This window comes from Erinaceus europaeus, chromosome 11 (assembly GCF_950295315.1).
Source record: "Erinaceus europaeus chromosome 11, mEriEur2.1, whole genome shotgun sequence".
In the NCBI taxonomy this organism is placed as follows: Eukaryota; Metazoa; Chordata; class Mammalia; order Eulipotyphla; family Erinaceidae; genus Erinaceus; species Erinaceus europaeus.
In genome coordinates this window covers 95,029,578-95,053,108 of record NC_080172.1, presented here as the reverse complement: position 1 = coordinate 95,053,108, position 23,531 = coordinate 95,029,578, and the positions used below count along the sequence as shown (strand labels likewise).

The 23,531-nt window shown below is 36.4% G+C and overlaps 1 long non-coding RNA gene across 1 annotated transcript in view; it reads right to left on the bottom strand.

Annotated features, from left to right (window-relative positions):
• Positions 1–20,218, bottom strand: part of LOC132541431 (uncharacterized) — a 610,114-nt gene extending 589,896 nt beyond the window's left edge. Inside the window, exon 1 of the long non-coding RNA XR_009552633.1 lies at positions 20,170–20,218. This is a non-coding gene — a long non-coding RNA (uncharacterized LOC132541431). The remainder of the gene's footprint in view (positions 1–20,169) is intronic.
• Positions 20,219–23,531: the final 3,313 nt, after the last annotated feature.

Sequence of the window (23,531 nt, the reverse complement as noted above, 5' to 3'; positions counted from 1 at the left end):
TGTTGCCCTTGTTGTTTTATTTTTGTAGTTATTATTGTTGTTGTTGTTGATGTTGTCTATGTTGGATAGGACAACATCAATAACAACAACAACAGAGATGGGGAGAGAAAGATAGACACTTGCAGACCTGTTTCACCGCCTATGAAGTGACGCCCCTGCAGGTGAGGTCTCCATAATAATTCTAAGCACTTATTGCACATCTTTATTTTTAACTGTAGTCACTTTGTTTGTTGTGAATTATTGTCATCTAATTGTGGCTCTGACTTTCATTTTCCTAATGATAATGATGAGATTCGTTTCATGGACTTATGACCATTTACATATTCTTTAGAGTCAGATATTTTGGCCAATTTTTCCTTAGGTTATTTATATTTTTCATTTGTAAAAGTTCTTTATTCATTATTAATTCAAGTCCCTTATCAGATACATGAGTTGCGAATATACCTTCACAAGTTTTCAAGTTGTCTTTTTTTGTTACCTTAATGAATTTTAAAGAAGTGTTTCATTTACGATTTCAACTTACCTATTTTTTGTAAAAAACCATTGCTCAACCAAGTCATGAATAAATCAGATTTATTCTTAGAGTTTTATAGTTTTAGCCTGATTTTAGGACTACTGTTAATTTAATTCTTTTTAATTTTTATTTATAAAAAGGAACACTGACAAAAAGCATAGGATAAGAGGAGTACAACAATTCCCACCATCAGAACTCTGTATCCCCTCCCCTCCCCTGATAGCTTTTCTATTCTTTAACCCTCTGGGAGTACAGACCCAGCGTCATTGTGGGATGCAGAAGGTGGAACGTCTGGCTTCTGTAATTGCTTCCCCACAGAACATGGGCGTTGACAGGTGGGTCCATACTCCCAGCCTGTCTCTCTCTTTCCCTAGTGGGGCAGATCTTTGGGGAAGTGGGGTTCCAGGACGCATTGGTGGGGTTGTCTGCCCAGGGAAGTCTGGTTGGTATCATGTTAGTATCTGAAACCTGGTGGCTGAAAAATGAGTTAACATATAAAGCCAAACAAATTGTTGACTAATCATGAACCTAAAGTTTGGAATAGCTCAGATGATTTGGGGGGGGGGTCTCCATTTTGTAGATAGTGTGCCTATTTTAGTTATATTCCAAAGGGTCCATGACTATACTAGTTTTCTGTTGTTGTTGTTGTTTGTTTTTTCTGAGCCTGATATCTGATAGGCAGGTGGATCCAAGCTATTGTCTGGGGAGATGATGCCATGACTGCAAAAAGGACCAGAATGCTGGATCAGGGAAGAGAGTAGCTCCCAAATATGGGAAAGGTGTATAAATATTGTTGACTGTAACCCCATCGATTTGATGTGATCTGGGGCCAAAATTTAGCTTAGGAGCTTATGTAACTTCTGCATCCTTGTAGATCTGAGCTCATATTCTGTGGCCACGAGTAGGAACTTTCCAAGCTGCTCCAATTTCAGGATGTGGTAGAAGTTCAACTTCATTCTTCTGAATGAGGGTAAAAAGAACTTTTTTGTTGGAAAGATGGCATTAAATTTTCATTTGACTTCTTGGACACTTCAATTTTTAAGCAAAATTAGTACACAATTAAACTAAGTCTGTGAATGTCTATTTGTTCAATGTCAGTCTAAAGTAAATAATATTATTTGAGGACCTGCTGCATTCTGATCCCACTGAAAATTCTTGACACTCTTTTGAAAATTGCATAAAGTTTGGGCTTGTTTTTTTGGACTTTCAATTCTGTTCTATTGATCTATAATCTAGTCTTTTGCCAATGCTATACTACCTTAATTTATACAACTTCATAGTAGTCTTGAATTTAGAAAGTATAAATTTTTTAGCCTGATGCTGCAAGCTGAAATTTCATTTTGGGACCTATGGTCTGACAGTTTGAAGGAAAGTTTAAGAATCTTGCACAGACTAGAGTCAGAATGAAACTTGGTCTATTCTGTGGAGAATGCTTGTATAAAAATTCATGTGACTATAAGAAAATGAAAAGCATTTTCTCAGTCTTTTCTGTTGACCAGAAGACAATTAAGCAAGTTTGAACAAGGAATACTCAAAGTACCCAACCATACATATTGTTAGTACAGAGGAGAAAACTACCCTATGTTTTGCCTCTCTGGATAATAGATAACAGAAATAATACCTCTAGTCAGAGTGACTGGAGAAATTTGACATTTCAAATGCTTCAAAACGTAGAAACCCTGTTAGAATGCATCTTGCTATTTTTGATCACTATACTGTTTGATGTAAAGTATTGATTTTTTTTTTTCTTTCCTAAGGCATATGTTCTCACTGAAATTTGTATCCAGCTCTTCTTAGATTTTAAGCCTTCAGTTACTTTTCAGAGTACAGAAAAAATAAGTAATGGCAGTTGTTTTCATGTTTGCATTTTATAGAGGAGTGGATTTTTTTTGAGGTCTTTACCATTCTAGAAGTACTTCCTTTTGTATTATTCTTGACTGAATTCTACCTAGACTAAAGTAGAAAATGTGGACACCTCTGAGGATACCTAACCCTACTTGCCTGACATCATTTATTTTCCCCCTGCAGTGCTGTAGAAGAAAGTCTGTGGAATTAAACCTCAGAGTGTTTCCTTGTGATCAGAAAACATTCTTCTGAATATTTTTATGACATTATCTAAAGGTAGTTGCTGTATATAATTAGGAAGAAAAGCCTTATGGCTAGTGTCAAAATTTTTCTTCTTTTGTAAGTTCTACTTCTCAGTAATGTAAAGATACCTTATTAACTCTTCTGGGCTAATTTAGACAGATAATAATAAAATCTAAATGCAGTCATGATTTTATTAATTAAAATAAAATTGTCAGTAATTTTATTAACTAAATGATTGTCTTAAATTATCACAATGATTTCCATAATGGCTCCATGTACTCAACACTTTAAAAAATTCCATTTAATGGCAGAAAAAACTGAAGTTGAAAATGTGAAGCAATTTTCCACCAAGTTTATAGTGGAAAAACTAGTATTCAAACCCAGCGAGATTTTATTTCAGAAACATGCTTATTTCTACAGAGATATGAAGAAATAGGAGGGTCTGGAATGGAGACAAACTAAACTTAAAGATTTTTTTTTTTCTGGAGACATTTTAGGCATTATAAATACATATTATTCTTTACTTTTAAAGATCTTTCCTTTAATACTTCTATGAGAAATCTTTGGAGCTACTTTGTTGATTACTATGATAAACTATAAAGAGAAATCAAAATCATTCTGGGTGCATGAGCTTAAATATCATGACTGAATGTAAAGCTGGAAGTAAGGAATTTGTAGACTTAAGAATATTTTTATTGGGTACAATGATTCTACTACTATTGGGATAAACAATTATAGTGCCAACTATTTATCTTTTGAATAATTAATACTGTGTTAACTGAAAGAATGATAAATGATTTAAGGAATATATATGAAATATTTTAATAATTAAATCATAGTGACTATTTTAATCATTAAATACCTTAAATATTAAATATTTTAATTATAAAAATCAAAGTATGTATCCACTTCCTGATTTTTGTGATATAATAGTTACAGAAAGTTTATTTTTATAAGAAAATTATGATTTTTCTTATTGAAATTAGAAATTTGTTCACTTGAAATTAAGTTGTTAAGTAAAATCATTAAATTTTTGAAGCAAAAATATATTCTAGGAGTTATCTGAAGTTATTCATATACTATGATATTCTTTTCATTCATTTAAAGAAATAAAGCTAACACAGCTCAGAGAAACTAGGAATTTAAACATACTTAATAAGTTCAAAGTAAGAGATACTCATGCCAATTTCTGATTACATATTATACATACACAGACATTATTTCAATACCGTAGCAAACATATTCTCTTTAATGAGCACATTGGTATAGTGGAGCTAAATATTTTAAAGAGTGACATTCTGAACTGAATTTTTTTTCTGTTGATGCTCTTGTTCTTCCTTCCAGTGGAAGGAAAAAAAATCACTTTCACTTTATAGAAATTTTAAGGTCACTTTCAGTTTATTTTGGATAAGTTGTTAGTAATATTTTCTTTAAGGCATATCCTACACATTCTAGCATTTCATTAAGAATTTCCTAACTAATGGAAAAGGACCAAAGGGTGAAAGAAATATTCTGAAAAAAAATTTTTTTTCTAGGTTAGAATTGCTTTAGAGTCCACTTGTGGTAACTGGTTTATTGTTGGCAATCAAACTCTTTTGCCTGGCCACCACGCAGAGCAGACGGATGCAATCTGTGTAGTCTGGCTAGGCACTACCACATCTGTTTTAGAAGTCTAGTAAATATGTGTTTTTGAAAGCGACGAACTCCAGCTCTGAAATGTATGCTCAAATTGCTTAGCTAGGTTTCTTAGTTATGTGTTTGCAGCCAGTTGGCTGGGATGTGGCTAGAATGGACGATGAGAACTGTTGTTGACAATAGAGCATAGGGCAGTTTAAAGTGTCCCTCCATAAAAGGACGGTAACAGAAATCTGGCTACCCAGAAGCAACCTTGCACAGCTGCATCCCATCAGAGTTGTAGTCAGCTAATCCTCCTGGAAGATTAGTTCCTATAGACAGTTAGGCAGGTTGTTGGATCAACATTTCCTTGTAGCTGAGCCAAGTACTTCAGACTTTGCCTCATTTAGCCAGATTTAACCAGGGATTTTCCTCTGGGTGTTCCACCAGCCTTTAAACCCTGAAGACATGGTATTTGGAACTATAAATTTTACCCCTTCAGCATTTTATTAATCACAGGTTTTTTTTTTTTAATGTGGTGCTATTTTGGGTCTTACTAACTGGTGCTCAGTGACATGGGTTTATAAAAGGGGTTCATAAATCAATAGGAGATTCAGTTGTAGAACAGAATTAGGCCAATTTGAATTTGAACCCTAATTTCAATACCTACAAACCCTGTGATTAGTTTTCTTACCTATAAATGACCAAAGTATTATAATATCCTATCACAGGCTGTATAATATTTATACAACTTATATACAAAGGGTTTAAAATAGTATCTGGCAAATGAAGATACTATCTGTTCTGGAAGTTCTAGCATGGCACTGCATAATTGTAGATGGGACATATATTACTTTTTATTTTGGGGAGATTAATGGTTTACATTAAATACAGTTGTTGATACTGTATATTACTTTATATACAAACTCTTGATTAATCAGAATACTGTGTTTTGGATGATAGTCATTCTAATCACTACATACATAAATAAAAATTCCAGCTTCTGAAATATTTATTGTGGTATCTTTTATCCAAACAATAACTGTCTTAATTCATTTGAACTGTTACAACAAAACACCACAGACCAGGTGGCTATAAATAATAATTAACTTACAGTTTTATTGCCTATAAATATGAGATTTGAGTAGCAGCATGGTCAGATAAGGTTCCTCTTTAAAGTCATAACTTTTCATATTCTCATCTGGTGTAATAAACCAGAGAACTCTGTGAGTTCCCAGAGAGTTCTCTAGTCATTTCCACTAGGTGAGGATACACGGAAAAGTATCTTAACTGGGAAGCCTACCATACTTGTATCCTGATCTTGCTTTTCTGGATTACTAGAATTGTGAGAAATAATTTTTCAATCACTCAGTTTGTGGCATTTTGCTGTATCTGTGCACAGGTAGTAAGACGGTGACAAGTTTTTTAAAGTAATGAATCAGTGTGAGTAACAGAACAGTGATGACTGGATTTCCTAAACTAATAGTGAATTTGAAGCAGTAATAAAAAAAACTTTTGATTTTGACAAGTGGAATTTCTAGCCTGATTTTAACTTGGTCATATTAAAATTTCCATAGACAAATGATTCACTGTGTTAAATATTGTATAGATTAGTTTTAGGCAAGCATGCTGTTGTTAATACATCCAAATCCCAAATCAAGAAAATTATTAAAAAAGAAAATTACTAAATTATCTGTCAATATAATAATGTTCAGTAGATAAAGCATGAGCCAGGACCTTTTCTGGAAATGTCTGGATGACAATAGCAGTGATTACTTGTTTTTCTAAAAAATATTTTATTTATTGGGTAAAAGAGAAATTGAGAGGTAAAGGGAGATAGAACAAGGAGAGAAAGAGAGATACCTGCAGGACTGCTTCATCACTTGTGAATCTCCCTCCTTGCAGGTAGGATACAGGTGTTGAACCAGGGTCCTCACACATGGTATGTGTGTACTCATGCTGGTGCTCCACTGACCTGCCCTCCTGATTGCCTGTGTTTAGATGGAGTTTCAAATTTTCCAAGTGATTTTATCCTACTTCATCTTATCTGTAACTTAGATTTATTTGATATTGGAAAAAAATGAATGGAGAATTGGAAAACAGATGCTAAATGACAAGTGTTAGCATGTACATCAGCGGAGAGGGCCTCAGATTTAATTATTTTGGATTCAAGTTCAACTGTGTTTCATATAATCCAGTTCAATAAAGTTTAAAAGCCATGTTCCTTGATGAGAGTTAAGTTCTATTTAGAGTATTTCTGACCAATAACTTGGATCCACCTGCATATCATATTTCAGGCTCAGAGGAAAAAAAACAAACAAACACTAGTATAGCTACAGGCCCTTTGAAATATAACTAAAATATGCCTACTAGCTATCTACAAAATGGAGGACCCCCCAACACTTTATCTGCACTATTCCACCCTTTAGGTCCCTGATTATTTAACAATTTGTTTGGCTTTGTATGTTAACTCTCTTTTCAGCCACCAGGCTCCAGATGCTAGCATGATGCCGACCAGACTTCCTTGGACAGAGAACCCCACCAATGTGTCCTGGAGCTCTGTTTCCACAGAGCTCCACTTTACTAGGGAAAGAGAGAGACAGGCTGGGAGTATGGATCAACCTGCCAATGCCCATGTTCAGCAGGGAAGCAATTACAGAAGCCAGACCTTCCAACTTCTGCATCCCACAATAATCCTGGGTCCATACTCCCAGAGGGATAAAGAATAGGAAAGCTATCAGGGGAAGGGGATGGGATGCAGAGATCTGGTGGTGGGAACTGTGTGGAGTTGTACCCCTCTTATCCTATGGTTTTGTTTATGTCTTCTTTTTTTAAATAATAAAAAAAGAATATGTCTGACAAACACAGACCTTTATATAGATTTATTTATTTACACATATATTCATTACTACCAGGGGCTCTGTGCCTGCAGAATGAATCCATTGCTCTGAGAGGTCACTTTTTTCTTTTTTTTTCTTTCTTTTTGGTAAGACAGAAAGAAATTGAGAGGGGAAGTTGGGATGGAGATGGAGGAAAGAGAAAGAAAGAGAGAGAGAGAAAGAGAAAAAGACAACTGAAGACCTGCTTCATGCTTCATAAAGTTTACCCTCCACTCACCTCCACAAGTGGGGACATAGGCCCTTGAGCATGATAAGGAACACTCTCAACTGGTTATGTGTACTGCCTTCTGGCCCCTTGTAGTAGACTTTTAAAATGAACCTATTCTTTCAATCGTTTGTTGGACTGATGCAAAATTCAAGATGGAGTAAGCTTACTTGTTAATGTAATGATGACAGATGACATTCCATATTGTAAGGCATTCCCAGTGTTCTTAACCTTCATCAGTTATAGATCTTTCTTTGGGAAACGGCAATGTGAACAGTATGCTGTCAGAACACAAAACATCAGTTAGATTTTCTAGTCTCTAAACAAGCCATGTTTAGAAATAATTTTAAGTTAAGAAACAGCCATAATAAGTCATGGGAGCTAGAAAAGTAATAATTACCTGAGTTAACTTCTGAAGGATACTTGCTTTTGTGTACTTAAGCTTCTAGATGACCCTTGCATAAAGTATGTCCTAACCTGATCTAACTTAACTGTGGCTTTTAATGCCATGTACAAAGAAAAGTTTAGGCTAAAAAAAATGAATGATTGTAACTTACAAATGGTATAATGGGAAAACACACAGAGCCAACATGCTGAAGTGTTTTCTATTATTTATACTAAACAGTTATAGAAATTACATATATGTAGGATATAATGACTCTAAATTATATACTTTCTATAATAGTCCTATTCAGCAACCTTTATCCCTCACCATGAGTAGATTCTTTTCCAGAAGTGGGATGGGAGTAGGAAAGAAAAGGAACCCAAAAGTTCAGATAACCCTGTGTTAGGCAGCATTGGTATTACTATTTGTCTTATTTTTTTAAGTTTTTATTTATAAAATGGATACACTGAAAAGACCATAGGATAAGATGGGGTACAATTCCACACAATTCACACCACTGGAACTCTATTCCCTCCTCTGATAGCTTTCCTGTTCTTTAACCCTCTGGGAGTATGGACCCCGGGTCATATGGGGTGCAGAAGATCTCACTCTCAGGCAGAAGTTGAAAAACAAGATCAGAAAAGAAAACACAAGTAGAACCTGAAATGGAATTGGCATATTGCACCAAAGTAAAAGTCTCTGGGGTGGGTGGGTGGGGAGAATACAGGTCCATGAAGGATGATAAATGACATAGTGGGGGTTGTATTGTTAAATGGGAAACTGGGGAATGTTATGCATGTACAAACTATTGTATTTACTGTTGAATGTAAAACATTAATTCCCCAATAAAGAAATAAATTAAAAAAAAAAGAAGATGGAAGGTCTGGCTTCTGTAATTGCTTCTCCACTAAACATGGGTGTTGACAGGTCGATCCATAATCTCAGTCTGTTTCTCTCTTTCCCTAGTGGGACAGGAATCAGGGGAGATGGGACTCCAGGACACATTGGTGGGGTCGTCTGCCCTGGGAAGTCTGGTTGGCATCATGGTAGCATCTGGAGCATGCTGGCTGAAAAAGAGTTAAGATAAAAAGAGTAGATTGTTGACTAATCATGAACCTAAAGGCTGGAATATTGCGGATGAAGATTTGGGGTCTCCGTTTTGGAAAAAGCTAGTAGGTCTATTTTAGGTACATCTCAAGGGGCCCATGACCTAGCTAGTTTTTACCTGTGCCTGACATCTAATATGCAGGTGACCTAAGATATTGTCTGGGGGGATGGTGTCATAGTTGGAAAAAGGATCAGAAAGCTGGATCAGGGAAGATAGTAGCTCCCAAATATAGTGAAAGTCTATAAATATTGTTAACTGTAAACCCCATGGATTTGATCTGGGGCCCATATTCAGCACAGGAGCCTATGTAACATCTGCATCTTATTTTAAGGAGTCCCCCCCTTTGTTCTAATAGAAGATGTTTGCATGCTTTTTCTTCAGCTATATTTTTCTTCATACTGTCTATCTTGATAGATAATTTGTGTTTTACATAACTGAATACCAGATTTTTTCTCCTTAATTAAATCCTTTCTATGCATAATTAATTGGAATACTGGTGGAATGCTTAGAGAAACTGAGATATGGCAAGCAAATTGCCTTGTCCTGCAAAATAAACTGGGGAATTCTACTGTAAAGTGCTGAGTTCTCTTGAAGATTATTTGACATATAAATTGTGAAAGAACTTTTGCAAATATGAAAAAAAATAAAAGAAGATGGTGAAAGTAAGATCTCAAGAAAAATAGTTTGTATATCCAGAAAGGGCAGTTTAAAGATTAGAAAAAAAAAATCTTGCTTGATAATAATTCCCATAGAGTACCAAGGGTATGTTTTCACTCAGCCAATATGGTCATCAAAGAAGCCTGGATTTTAATTAGATAGATATCTCAGAGATCAAACGATTGACAGAAGCAGTCTCTTTTCTTTATTTGTCAGCCTTCAAAATCCAAGTGGCGGACTGCATATTTCTGTAGCTTAAGACACATGAACGTTGTATGGAAAATGCTTTCATTGTGCATCGTGTCATTTATTTTTCTGGTAAACGCTTTATTTATACCTTTTGCTATACTTCCTGTAAAATGTTTAGAATCTATTTTCTTTAAAAAGGCAAAATAACGTCAAGATAGTGTACATGAACTTTAGCAAAGACTGACAATTTAGTATTTCCTATCAATATTATTTAAACTAATCTCTCTGGAAACCAAGGGATATGTGACAGAAGAAAGAAAAATGTTTATAGTAGATAAGATGCCACTGTGAGTACACTGTAATAAGATTTTAGCAAACAAACAAACAAACAAACAAAAGGTTTGATGAATCCTTAGAGGAGCAAGAAACAATGATGGTAATTATTGCTCTGTGACAAAAGCTTTGTTGGGGGGTGGTGGTGTTTAGGGTGATTGGTTCTGAGTTTATGAAAAGGAAGTAAGAGATCATAATTTTGGCTCAGTTTTGCCAGGTATGTGATCATGTACAAATATGGAGATCTCTGGGATTTTATTTCTCTCACCTATAATATTAGAGGGTGGACTGGGTTCTCTGGCTCTTTCCAGCTTTAGCGACTTTGGATTTTATGGAGGCTAGTGAGATAACCTACCTTATAAGACACTCACTCCTTTGCTATGTGTATGGATCATATTCCATGGTTTCAGTCCAGATTCCACACATGTGGCCGAGATTTGAGCCCCTGATATGCCTTATGAAAGTACTAAGGTTGGGGGTTGGGCAGTGGCGCAGTGGGTTAAGCGCATGTGGCACAAAGCGCAGCGATCAACTCAAGGCTCCTGGTTGGAGCCCCTGCTCCCGGGGAGTCGCTTCACAGGCGGTGAAGCAGGACTGCAGGTGTCTATCTTTCTCTCCCCTCTGTCTTCCCCTCCTCTCTCCATTTCTCTCTGTCCTATCCAACAACATCAACAATGGCAATAATAATAACCATAACAAGGGCAACGAAAAGGGGGGAAAATGGCCTCCAGGAGCGGTGGATTCATGGTGCAGGCACCGAGCCCAGCAATAACCCTCGAGGAAAAAAAAAAAAGTACTAAGGCACTAAGAGAAGCCTTGGTCCTCTGTCTCTATGTGTCTCTCAGCCTGAAAAACATTCGCCCAGAGTGGTGAAATTATGCATGAGTGAGGCCCCAAAGACAACAACAATAACATTTTTTAAAAGTTCAGGATTCTAGGCAAAAATAAAGAGAAAAAGCACAAAATTATAAGATTAGTATTTAAGCAGCCTTTTCTTATATCAGCCCTGAAAAGTAACTTTTTGGAAATAGTGGTCTTTAGAATTTCAAGGTTCAAAATATGTAAATAAGTTTTTTGTTTGTTTGTTTGTTTGTTTTTTACCAGAGCACTGCTCAGCTCTGGCTTGTGGTGTGGGGGAATTGAACCTGAGAATTCAGAGCCTCAGGCATGAGAATCTTTTGCATAACCATTATGCTGTCTAACCCCACCCGTGAATATGTGTTTATAGAAGAGAGAACATCTATTGCATTCATGCATATGTTAGATGTCATGTTTTCCACAAAGCTTTTTATTAAACATCTACTCTTTGGCACACATTTAAAAATCTTCACTCTCATGCCTGTTTCTTTTTTTCTTATTTATTCTTATCCTTATTATTAATTTTTTATTGCCACCATAGTTATTGGTGGGGCCCACACAACAAATCCACTCCTTCTGGTGACAGTTTTTTTCCTTTTTTTTTTTTTTTTTAAATAGATATAGGAAATAAATTGAAAGAAGGGGGGAAAAGATAAAGAGAGACACCTGCTGCACACTTTACTGCTTGTAAAGTTTCTCTCCTGAAGTTGGGAACCAGGGACTTGAACCACAAGCTTTAGCAATGGTAATGTGTGTGCTCTACCTAGTATTCTGCATCCTGACCCCTTTCATGTCGTTTTATTTCCATCTTCTGCTTGCTTATATTGTCAGTACATTGTATTTATTTAAAAGCTTATTTTTTTCTACTAAACTGTCAGTTTCTTAGGTAAAGAATCATACTCATAATCATTTTTTAAAAAATAAATCCTAGTTGCTCATATGGGCCTTAGCACATTAAAAGACACTTAAAGCTATTATTGGAATTAGATGAAGGTTATCAAGAGATACAAATTTCCATTGATGAAATGATTACTAGCAATATAATGTATCATATAACAGAAGTTAACATGGTTGTATATTTGAAAGCTGTTAAGTGAGTAAATCTTAAAAGTTCTTATTTCAAGAAAAAAAATCATGGCTTTTTATAGTTAAATGGCATGATGAGTGTTAACTGAACTTATAGCCATAAACATTTCATAATATTTATGAGTCAAATTACAATTTTGTGTAACTTAAAGTTATACAGCTCTGTATGTCAATTATATCTCAGTAAAACTAGGAGAAATCCTTAATAAAAATATGGTAATTGAGAGAGGAAAGGAAGGCAGAGAGGGGAGAGAAAGATAGACACCAGCAGACCTGCTTCACCGCTTGTGAAGAGATCCCCCTGTAGGTGGGAAGCCAGGGGCTCAAACCAGAATCTTTAAGCTGGTCCTTGTGCTTTGTGCCATGTGTATGTAACACACGGTGCTACCTTCCAACCCCCTTTTTTCTTTCTTTAAAAATTTTTTATATGTGATTTAATATTGATTTACAAAATTACAAGATAACAGAAAAACAATTCCATACTGTTACCACACACCAGAGTTCTGTGTCCCAGTTCCTTCCACTGGAAACTTCAGTGGGTCTCCCAAGGTCACAGATATGGGTTGATTCTCTCTCTCCCCACCCACTATATACACAGTCACACACACACATACACATATACTTCTCCCTCAACAGTCCTGCCTTCACTTCCTTCCTTTTTTTAAAAAAAATTATAAAATAAAAAAATATTGGCAAGGCCATAGGATGAGAGGGATACAGTTCCACACAGTTCCCACTACCAGAGTTCTGTATCCCATCCCCTCCTCTGATAGCTTTCCTATTCTTTATCCCAGAGGGCAGTATGGACCCAGGGTCATTATGGGGTGCAGAAAGTCGCAGGTCTGGCTTCTGTAATTGCTTCCCCACTGAACATGGACATTGATATGTCGATCCGTAGGTGTCTTTCGATCTCCACCTTCCCTCTCAGTTTCTCTCTGTCCCAGATGGTAAAAAGAAAGAGAAAAAAGGAAAAATGGCTACTAGGAGTTGTGGATTCAGCATGCAGGCACCAAGCCCCAGTGATAACCCTAGTGGCTACAAAAAATAAAATAAAATCAGATCTTGACCCATATGTTGATAGCAATGGGACATTTGACCAAATTTACTTGTTTTTTAAACTTTTTTTTTCTTCTATTAGGGTTTCATACCTGCGTTATTCATACTTGTGAACTTTTAATTTTTTTCCTTTCAATTTCAGTTGGAAACAGGATGGGAGAGATAGAATAATAGGGAAGAAGCAGAGCCTTGTTCCACTGTCCATGGAACTTCCTTGTGATGCCATGAATTGCATGCAGATGTGGTTATGAGAGACTGAACCCAAGTCCTCAAGCGTGGCAAAGTATGGACTTTTTAAAAATATATATATTAATAGTTATTTTACTATTTTTATTTTTTTGCCAGTGCACTGTTCAGCTCTGGCTGATGGTGTTGTGGGGGATTGAACCCAGGAGCAAAGTGTGTACTTTGCCAGGTGAGTTATCTCTTAGACCTTGACTAAATTTAATGTCATTTAACTATTGGATATTTAATTTATTTTGTTACAATTAATTTTTCTGTGCTCTTTAAAATTTTTTTATTATCAAGCAAAACTATTATAGTTGTATGCCCCCAGGAATATTCCTAAGACGTTTTCCCTAGTTTTCTTCTACCCTAAAATCCCTAATCTCATCTGCTTTGTTCCTATTTTCTAGTTTCTGTTCATTAACTATCTTGTCTCAGTTTAGGTCATGTCACTTTCAGGATGTCAGGCTGCAGGTGCTACCATGATTCCACCCCAACTTCTCTGGGCGGATGATCTCACTAATGAATCCTGGACCCTCGTATCTCCAGTGCTCTGGTCCACTAGGGAAAAATAGAAACAGGATGGGGGTATGGATTGATCTGTCAACGCCCATGCTCAGTGGAGAAGCAGCTACAGAAGCCTGAACTCCTACCTTTTTCTCCCCGTAAACAACCTTGACCTATACTCCCAGTGGGGGAGAAGTGATAGCATGAAGATAAGAGGACTCTGCACTCCAGCTCCATCAGTACCCAGAGAGAGAGAAGGAAAAGGAGAGGGACATATGGAGGTAGCTATGATGTCATGAGTGGCTTAGAGGGAAAGAGGATTGAATCAGGAAAAGAAGGGGTAACTTTGTATAAATGTGAACAGATAGTTGTAGAGAAGATGGTTGGCCCATGTCTACAACTTTAGGGGAACTGTGGTGGGTTGCAGTGGGGAGAGTGAAGATTCAGAACTCTGGTGGTGGGAATGGTGTGGATTCAAACCCCTGTGTACATGTAATTCTGTAATTTAAAAATACACAAAAATTTAAAAAATATTTTTTTATTATCTTTATTTATTGGATAGAAACAGACAGAAATCGAGAAGGAAGGGAGAGATAGAGAGGGAGAGAGACAGAGAGACACATGCAACCTTGCTTCATCACTCGTGAGGTTTTCCCCATACAGGTGGGGAGCAGGGGGTTGGACCTGTATCCTTGTGCACTGTAACCTGTGTACTTAGCCAGGTGTGCCACTACCCAGCCCCTCCAGTGCTCCTTAAAGAAATAAAGTTGGTTTGGATGTTTTTAAGGTTTGAGTATGTCTTTGCATTAACAAGAATCTTTTGCATTACAATTGGGATTGTAAGAGATAATGAAAACACTAGGGTCCATAATGTACCCCACAATTTTTTTAATCTTGATAACAAATAACAAAACTAACTGTTTTGTTATGTTAATAGACAGTATTCCTAGGGAGTCATAATATTCTTTCCTTTGACTTCACCATAAATTCTTGCTCCTGGCCTCTAAGTACTTTTTATTTTATGAAAGGCTCCCTAATGTTCAAAATTAGATGGGAAATCCTCATTACCCTATTCAACCTTTTTTCTACAATTTATAAACTCTTTGTTGAAATATAGACATTAGTAAGGGTGATACATTTTGCTTAGTTTTACATTAGAGGACTATTTTTATAACTATCACAGTGGTTACAGATAGGATTTCTCTATAGTAGACCCACAAATATATTCATTGAGTAACCTTAATAGATAATTACTGTGTTTTGTTTATACTTTCTGATTCTTAAATGCCTCAGTGGGAAGAACTGATTGTGAAATATGATCAAATTTTGGGTCATGACACTGTGCAAATATGCTAAAATCACATTTGATTAGATGATATAATAGTCTACTAGGGAAGGTATATATATATATATATTTTTTTTTTTCACTTTATGTGGTATTTAACAGAAGAGACTGGGCCTAGACTAAACATTTTCATAATCTTTCATTGACCTTCCTGGAGATAGACTGCTCAATCGTTGACATCTCTAATTATTGCAATTTTGTACTTAGACAACATGTGTTTAATGGAAATATCTCTTGCTTGCATACTTCCTCATGTCTTGCTGCAAAACACTGTAGTTGTTGAGACTGCATTTTTCAAAAACTGTTAATGCTTTGAAGAGAATTTATTAGTCTTTTCAGTATAAGTGAAGAGGGAGTAAGAGCAATTACATTACCTTACTTATTAAAACATTACAAACACCCACAGTAGTGTTATTATTGAAATAAGGATAAGGAAGGCATAGGGGTAAGTCTGTGAAACATATCAAGAGATGTAGAACACTGCCAGAAGATTGACAAGATGGTGGTATAAGAGGGATACGGTTCTACACAATTTCCACCACCAGAGTTCTGTATTCCATGCCTTCCATTGGAAGGTTCCCTGTTCTTTATCCTTCTGGGAGTATGGACTCAGGATCATTATGGGGTACAGAGGTAGAAGGTCTGGCTTCTGTAATTGACTCCTCACTGAACATGGGTGTTGGCAGGTTGATCCATACACCCTAGTGAGGTAGGGCTCTGGAGAGGTGGGGTTCCGGGACACACTGATGAGCTCATCTGCCCAGGGAATTCAGGTTGGCATCATGGTAGCATCTGCAACTTGGTGGCTGAAAAAGCATTAAGATATAAAGCAGAACAAATAGTTTAATAATCAGAAACCTAAAGGTAAGAGTATAGCAAATGAAATTTAGGGTCTTCATATTGGAAGAAGCTAGGAAGTCAATTTTAGGTATATTCCAAGGGGTCTGTGAGTTTACTAACTTTTGCCCAGGATGGATACCTAATCTGCAAGTGGGCTAAAGTATTGTCTGGGAGGATTGTGTCAGAGTTGGGAATAGAACCAGAAAGCTGGATCAGGGCAGAGAGTAGCTCCCAAATATGGGAAAGGTATATAGATACCGCTAACTATAGACTTCATTGATCTATTCATATTCAGCACAGGAGCCTGCGTAACCTCTGCATCCCTGTAAGTCTGAGTTCACATTCCATGGCCATAGCTAGAGACATTCTAGGCTGCATTCGTTTCAGGACCAGTCTTCCTCGAGTGGCAAAGTAAGTTGATTCAGCCTCCCTTCGGAGAATAGAAAAATTTCTGCCATTGTTCTACATTGAGGGCAAGGTCCTGTAGAGACCCACAAGAAGGTTTACGATATTGTTCCTGCTGGAGATGACCAGTGATGATGTAAAGAGGGATCTATCTGTTAAAGGTCTAAGCACGTCATATCTATGTGGGAATCCTAGGACTTGTTAACTCAGGCCCCAGATGATGGAGTAAGGTTCTGATTTCTAACCCTGGCACCATATGGGGGCACCATGCATTACACTGGGGATGCTTTGTGGACAGTGGATTAATGCTGTGGTGTCCCTCCTCTCTATGTATCTCTCTCTTTCTTGCTAGCTCACTTCTGTATTTTTCTCTCTAAATGTAAAAATGAAAAAAAAAGTCCCAGGAGGTCAATCCACAATATTATGTATGCACAAAGTCCTAAATTCAATCCTTAGTGCATCAAAAATCTTGCCAATATTTAAATAACCTTTTCATATTCTTTAGCAAATACAACACAATGGATATAAATATCATAAACAATAAATATCATTTGGAATGGTGGTACAGTACAAATGATTGTATGTAAATGGCACTAATTTCTGTCTATACCACTTATATACTGTGTACTTTGGCTAACTTAATTTCTCTGGCCCTGAGTTTATTTCTCTTTAAGTTGGAATCATATAGTGACTGTCTTGCAGATATGATAATATAAGCAAAGTACCTATAGCAGTGTCAGACACATTTCTATAAATAAGTATTAATATAGTACTTCTGAACTCTTAAATAACATTTTAAAATACTTTTTTGAAATAAGTTGATTTATTTTTTTGCTAAGAATGAATATTGGATGTGCAAAGAATATGCTCAAACCCCTAGTCCCTCACATGCAAGGGACAAACTTCATGAGTGGTGAAGCAATGCTGCAGATATCTAGTAGACTAGTTCTTATCTTGTTATTTATAATTTATATTTAACTTTATACTTGTCATTCATGATCTCTGTTACTGAAATATATATTGGCAATGTGCGCTTAACCACTGAGTTACTGTCCGACTCCCTAAAATTATATATTATATATTATAACTATAGTTATCATTTTTTAGTGGGATACTGAAACTTAAAGTGCTCCTGCATTGTGGTCCAGGAGTCCTGCATTGGGGAAGTCATAAGCAAGGGTTCTAGTCCTTTGAGTGAGAGCAATAATGTCAAGAATTTTGTCTTATTGTTATAGCCACCCTTATAACTAATACTTTTGTGTATATATATTTGCAGTCCAAATGTAGGGCAAACACACACACACACACACACACACACACACACACACACTACAGTTTCCATAAATAGAAGGAGGAGGAGTCCTGGGATTAACTGGTGGTAAATATTATACAGTGTATTCAGTGTGCAGCACTGACGCTTCCACACAAGGATGCTTCTTTATGGCTGAAGCCAGATATTTTCACATTGAACAAGTTCTTATTTGCACAGTACTTGTACAAAATACCACAATTGGAATGACTCTTGGCAACACCTTTTTGAGAGGAATAAGATGACAAAAAATGCACATGTAAAACAGAGATTTGGCAAAAGAACACTCTAATTATTGACATCCCTGCTGATTTACCCTGATTAAAAATAAAAGTTGAGACATATAGCTTTCCCCTTCATTTCTCCTAGGATAATTTCTGAATTCCCATGCTGAATATAAAATGCTAAAATATCAACATCCTCATGAATCACTCCTTTACTCCCCCAAATCTTGAAATTCAACCTCAGAATTCTGTATTTAGAGGCCCAGTGCAAGTGTGTTTCTGTTAACACATGACAGTATCCATGCACACTGGTGCTGCATGTTGATTCTCTCCAGAGGTTGCAAATAATCCTATACTGTATATGTGACTTTTAATTTTTTTTATAACTGCCAAAGTAGACAAAAAGTTTGGGGGGGAAAAAAAGTAGTCCTCCTCCCCACTCTAGTTTCATGAATTCTTTAGTCTAATTATTGGGTCCAAGATCAGTAAAACTCAAGTGTGTTTGCTCTTAATTAAAAACTCTTTTCATGGTGTACCCAGAGGCACCATTTGAGAGTGTGCAAGCCAGATGAGATGAATAGTAAGAACTTTGGATAACTCCCCCAAAGATTATCTATGCATTTTTGTTCTGAGAAATTGAAGTTAGAAACTTAAACAAGAATCCATAACACTTAAGAGAAAAGTTAGTGTATGTATGTTAGTCATTTCTCATGTCTTTCTGTAACTGCTTTTAAAAGAAACTGCCATATGATCTTAGAGTAAGGGAATGGAGTTTTCTAACCTACAAAGAAATGCAGATATGACCATCTTCTCTGAATTTTTAGCACCTATTCAGTTGTCCTATTTTTCATCAAAACACCAGTTGACTTATTTTCCCAAGTAAGTTATAAATGACTAGTTTTGTCTTTGTAGTGTGAATACATAAAAATAGAAACATGATGATACTCATTCCGGAAAGCAGGATACCTCAATAGAACCTTGTAAAATTTGAAAACGAAGGCTTTATCCATTTATTTATTTTATGTGGGAACAAATGGAAGAAAAAAGCTGTTTCTTAGACTTAGTTTAACCCAAATAAGCAAATCATGCAGCATTTAATTCTAGATTTATGTCATTCATCCTTTTAAAAAAACTTTTATAATGTATCTGAGTTTTTAATATTTTTTTAATATTTTGGATTCATAAGTTTATTTATCTATTAGGTAACTTTTAGGCACTTCAAATCTTGGAATTCACTATTTCTGAACAAAAGTGTCATGGAATAGTGTTTTATAAGAAGAAAACTTGAGGTTTAGAGATGTTAATCAAATAAATTGATGAACTTGATGCAAATGGAAGAGTTAACATCAGACTTACTAACAGGCAGACAACAACACTTAAGTTTTTAAAGCCCAGGTTAACTAGAATAGACTAAGGTAATGGTTTCATAGTAGGGCATATAAACAAGTATAGGCTAAGATAACAGTAACATTATTATTATTAGGGGCATACAGACTGGATGATAGCTCACCTGATAGTGTGTGCCCTGGTAAGTGCACATAGCGATGGTACCAGGGGAATTCTTGATGCTATTTTATTTCTCTTTCTCTCTCTGAAGCAAAAAAGAAGTTGTCCTGGGAGTAGTGAATTCAAGCATACTTGAACCCCAGTCACACAAATAAACAAACAAAAAAGTAGGGGCTTAAAATTATTTATCAATTAGCAAATTTTTATGAATGATTTTATTTTGTTTTTTTAAATGTATGTTTTTATTAGTGATTTCACAGTGATTTACAAGGTTGTAAGATAAAGGGGTATAATTCCACAACACTTACATCACCAAAGTGCTATGATCCCCATGCCCCTCCAACAGTAACCACCACAGTTCTCCCAAAGTCATAGATATGGGTTGACTATATACACTTTTTTTCAAGTTCATGTATTTCAATTCTCCATATTCCACACCTGAATAAAATCACCCTATAGTTGTCCTTCACTTTCTGACTAATACACTAAGCATAATAATTTCCAGTTCCATTAATTTAATATTTTTTAACTACATTTTTATCTCTCTCTGCTGAGTGGTACTCCATTAAGTGTATGTCCCATGAATTTTTTTGTTTTTATATTTATAAGACTAATATTAGTGATTTTATTTCATTGTTAAAGGCCCCCCAACCCCTCCCAACTCTATGTATTACTCAGTATTTTATTCCATTTTGTTGCCCTTGTTGTTTTATTGTTGTAGTTATTATTGTTGTTACTGATGTCATTGTTGTTGGATAAGACAGAGAGAAATGGAGAGAGGAGGGGAAGACAGAGAGGGGGAGAAAAAGAGAGACACCTGCTTCACCGCTTGTGAAGTGACTCCCCTGCAGGTGGGGAGCCGGGGCCTTGAACTGGGATCCTTACATCTTTCTCTCTCTCTCTCTATTCCCCTTCCCCTCTCAATTTCTCTCTGTCTTATGCAATAAAATGGAAGAAATGGCCAACAGGATCAGTGAATTCATAGTGCTAACACTAAGCCCCAACAATAACCCCAGAAGCAAAATAAATAAATAAATAAATAAAATTGAATTATAATGGCTTTGGAAGGTGCTATAATAGTCCTCTGCACAAAGATGTCCGCTTTGTAATTCCTGAAATTTGTAAATATGTTTTGTTTCATTGAAAATGGAAATTAAGATAGCTAATCTGATGACCTTACAGTTGAGAGGGTTTGAGTTATGTAAGTCCAGTGTAATCATAATGATCTTTTAAAAAGTAGAAACTGGAGAGAGGAGAGGAATCTTGAAATGAGATGTGTTGATGGAGCAAAAATCAGGATAATTCATCTACTATTGCTAGTTTTGAAGATGGAAGAAAACCATGAGCCGAGGAATGTGGGTATCTTCTAGAATGGTATATGTTAAGAATGATGAGGGCCTTTAGAATCTCTAGAACACCATGTAATTCAGGATGTTGTCCTCTTTTTTTTTTTTTTAAAGAATTTATTTATTCACGAGAAAGATAGGAGGAGAGAGAGAAAACACACTCTGGTACGTCGTGTGCTGCCATGGATTGAACTTAGGACTTCATGGTTGAGAATCCATATGCTTTATCTATGGTGTCACCTCCCAGAACACAGGATGTTGTTCTAGTTATTTGAAAGCTATGAGATAATGTCTGAGTCTAAACCCTTTCATATTACTCATAAAATTTCTTTGTATGGGGTAGAAAATGATGTCCTACCAGAAGGACATCAAAGAATAGGAAAGCTTCCAGTGCAGGCACACCTAGTTGAGCACACGTTACAATTTCCAAGGCCCCGGGTTCAAATCTCCAGGCCTCACTTTCAGGGGGAAAGCTTCACAAGTGGTAAAGCAGGACTGCAGGTGTCTTTCTGTCTATCTCCCTCTCTATCTCTCAATTTCTGGCTGCCAGTAAATAAAGATAAAAAAAAAAAAAAAGAAGAGGAAAGCCCCCAAATGGAGGAGATGGGATGTGGAACTCTGGTGGTGGAAATTGTAGGAAACTGTACCCTTCTTATACAACAGACTAGTTGATCATAATTAAATCAATAAAAAGAAATCTATAGCTGCAAAAGAAAAAGAAAGAGAGAAAGGGAGAAATAAAGAAAGAAAGAAAGAAAGAAAGAAAGAAAGAAAGAAAGAAAGAGAGAAAGAGAGGAAGAGAGGAAGAAAGAAAGACAGTGATGTCCTGACCACTAGATGATTCATGTCTTGTGCTAAGCCACAGAATATGTTGAACTGAGTTTGACCTGGATTTTAGCCCTGAATCGTAGGTAGGTATCTTTCTGTAGTGAACATCCTACATAATTACACATGAAAATAGCCCAATATTACTTTTTTTTTTAAATTTTTTAAAAATATTTATTTTATTTATTTATTCCCTTTTGTTGCCCTTGCTGTTTTATTGTTGTAGTTATTATTGTTGTTGTATAGGACAGAAAGAAATGGAGAGAGGAGGGGAAGACAGAGAGGAGGAGAGAAAGATAGACACCTGCAGACCTGCTTCACCGCCTGTGAAGCGACTCCCCTTCAGGTGGGGAGCCGGGGTTCGAACTGGGATCCTTATGCCGGTCCTTGTGCTTTGCGCCACCTGCGCTTAACCCGCTGCGCTACAGCCCGACTCCCAACCCAATATTTCTATCCATAGAAAGTACATAATGGTTGATCATGATTATCAGATTTTGGTTGAGTTTCACCACAGGAGGAATTGTCAAGTATATTGGAAGAAAGTGTTTTGATTTGCTAATTAAAGAAAGAGAATTAGGCAACTACTTGTTGGCTAATCTTCTCTGAAGATCCTTGTTTTTTTTATATTATCATGTAAAATTGATGTTTTATTTCAGCTTGCTTAGTTTTCTAGCTAAGAAGAGGTCTGCAGAAAAGGCTTGATTTTATTTTGGTAAACTAACATTTAACTATTTGTTATCAAAATCAAATCTTTGATTGTTGTTGTTGTACTTAGGGTAGCCTTCCTTCAGGGCTTATGAGATTTATATGTGGGAGAATGAAAACAAGAAAAGAGACTGACTTGGAGTGAGTCTTAGTTTAGACTCAGTGTTAGAATGAGTGACAGGAGGAATTTCCTGAAAACTGGAAACCCCCGAAGATACGTCTTAACAGATTACAGTATATAATGTGCCATTTCAAATATCATTACTATTTCCTGCCATCATACAATGCTAAAGGAGCTCTGTTTAGATGAGCTGGTACTGTGACCATGACTGGTGTTTTGCTTTTGAGTTATTTTCTCTCCCTCCCATCCTGCTATGCCTTCTTCAGTTATTTACTTCTGGCTTACTGATACAACCATCTTATTTTCTTTCAGACTTGATAGATTATTATTATTTTTTTTTGCGTACAATCACCTTCTTCAGATTCAGAATATGGAGGTATAGGTACAATTTCTGGGATCCACCATAGGCTTAACTCTTGCAAATTTTAATCATCCTTCGGATTTATTGACATAAGTATCATATAACATTGTGTAACTTGAAGGTATACAGTTTGATGAGAATACATACATATTGTGAAAAGATTGCCGCATTAATATTGATTAGGACATATACCACCTCATATAGCTTTTTAAAAAAAAACGATTTTATTTATTTTTAAATTATATTTATTTATTGGCTAGAGACTATCAGAAATTGAGAAGGAAGGGGGTTACAGAGAGGGAGAGAGACAAAGAGATGCCTAAATCCCTGCTTCACTACTCACAAAGCTTTTCCCCTGCAGGTGGGGACTCGGGGCTTGAACCTGGGTCCTTGTGTCTTGTAACATGTGTGCTCAACCAGGTGCGCCACTGCTTGGCCCCATCTCACATAGTTTTTATTCCTCTATGTGTGAAGTGAGGACATTTGAGGGGGCCGGGTGGTGGCGTGCTTGGTTGATCACATGTATTACAGTGCACAAGGACCCTGGTTTGAGCCCCCGGTTCCCACCTGCAGGGGGAAACGTTTTTCGAGTAGTGAAGCAGTGCTACAGGTGTCTCTCTGTCTCTCTTCTTCTTTATCACCCACTTCCCTCTTGATTTCTGGCTGTCTCTATCCAATAAATAAAGATGAAAAAAAATGAAAAAAAATGTTTGATGCCTCCATTTCTGTTTCTTTTCCTTAAGATGGTTTTGGCAATTCTAGGTGTTTTCATGTTCCAGATAAATGATTGTAGTGTTTGTTCTACTCTCTTAAAGAAGC